Here is a 1,872-nt window from a genome sequence, read left to right on the forward strand (position 1 = left end):
TTAAGCAGCCAGACGTCTAGAGCTCCATTATATCATCTATGCATGACATCTTCCTCTCGCTGGGGAGGCCAAAAGAATCCTCACCATGTTCTCCTTTATGGAGTCCTTCACTATGAATTTAGTGATGACAACATCTCTCTTCTGGCCAAGGCAGTGACAGCGGTCCACACACTGGTCCTCTGTTGCTGGGTTCCAAGCTTGGTCCATGAGGAAGATGCGCAAGGCGGCTGTGAGGTTTAGCCCCACCCTTCCGGCTTCGAATGACAGCAGCATGATCAATGGTCTTCCAGGTGCATCGCTCCGGAACTCCTGGATCACCTGAGCCAGCCTCTTCTGGCTCAGTGCCATCCAGACTCACAAACTTGAAACCCTCCTCCCTCAATGGGACCTCCAGTTAGAGTGAGGAAGCGTGTGAACTGAGAGACAACCAGACTCTTGATGCAGTTGTCCTTACTGTGCAGTCTTTACACTGTTCCTGGAGAGCTACCCTCCTGTAGGTTTTTGCTACAGCCCCAGTTGTAACTAAGCTGATTCAGCTTATCAACCCAGCTAATTATTAGAATCAGGTGCACTAGATTAGTGTTGGAGTGAAAACCTACAGGCCGTTAGCTCTCCAGGAATATGGTTGGATAGCCCTGCATTAGAGCCTCCACCTGGGAGCTGCTCCTCCAGTTCTCTGAGAGGTTGTTCTCCTCCTCTTCCTGAGGAAACTCCACCAGCTCACTGGACTTGATCTGACCTCTGCACAGAGGGCACACCTGCGCCTGACCATGCAGCATGACCTCTGCGATGTGATGACGGCAGACAGACAGTCCAGACACACAGCACACTCCTCATCAGAGCCACTGCCCAGCACCAGCCTCAGTCTCTCTATAAGACGTTCTCTCAACTCTGCAGGAGTCACAGCTACCACACCTGTGTGTAGTGGTCTTGCCCCGTAGGTCAGGGTGGCAGCAGAACTACCTCAGCCTGATCAGGATGGCCAGAACATCTGCACAGTTCCTGACGCCGGTCCCCTCCGCAACATACCTGCTGATGGTGGTGCATCCCTCTGTGCGTGCCAGCTCATATTCCTCCCTCTCTTTGTCAGCTTCACCTCTTCTACACTAACGCTCTTCTCCGGCAGAGAGACCAGAGGCTGCCCACACACACAACTGGTCTTCGTACAGCGTGATACACTTCACCAGAGCTTGTAGGTTCTGAAGGCCGGTCCTGTCCCCCTGTGTGACAGGTCTCTGTATGACTCTGTCCCACCACTGTCTCATGTCGAACGGCTTCAGACGCAGAAATGCCACCAGCATCCACAGATCCCTCTGAAATGGAAAAAAACCCACTAAGTAAGTGTTCATGGAAGGGGATGCAAATAGCCTGGCTAGCCTGTATTAATCATGGTATCATGTGATGACAGGTGCTGACCTAGTCTAATGGTCGCCTTTATGTGGCTGGTAGGCCTATGTGTAGCTAGCTATCTGTAACAATATTATCCACCCCCCCCCCCCCCCCCCCCAACTGGGAAATCCTAATTGTTTTATAGGATGGTGCAATTACTGTTGCTTCATGTGCTTACCTCTACGCAGCACAGCCTTCAATATGTGAGACTCAATGTGTGCCCACAAACGGGTATAGTCTTGGGGCTTGATAATGGAGAAATTATACAAATCAGCACTTCTGGCACTGGGATAAAACCATGCAGCCAAGAGGCGGCTTTAAAAACTGTGATATGCTGTTAAACACAAACATAAATGACAAATAGTTTAGTAAGCTAGCTAGCTAGTTAGTTAGATGAGTTAATCATGTTGGCTAACAGTCACTCACAGCAAACAGGACCCTCTGTGATGATAACTACTTTAACAGACGAGGTTAGCTAACCTT

The 1,872-nt window shown here is 50.1% G+C and overlaps 1 pseudogene; it reads right to left on the reverse strand.

The window, feature by feature from the left end:
* Positions 1-564: 564 nt before the first annotated feature.
* LOC115172410 (helicase-like transcription factor pseudogene) lies at positions 565-1,458 on the reverse strand (annotated as a pseudogene).
* Positions 1,459-1,872: the final 414 nt, after the last annotated feature.

The sequence above is a fragment of the Salmo trutta genome, chromosome 33 (genome assembly GCF_901001165.1).
Source record: "Salmo trutta chromosome 33, fSalTru1.1, whole genome shotgun sequence".
NCBI classification, from domain to species: domain Eukaryota; kingdom Metazoa; phylum Chordata; class Actinopteri; order Salmoniformes; family Salmonidae; genus Salmo; species Salmo trutta.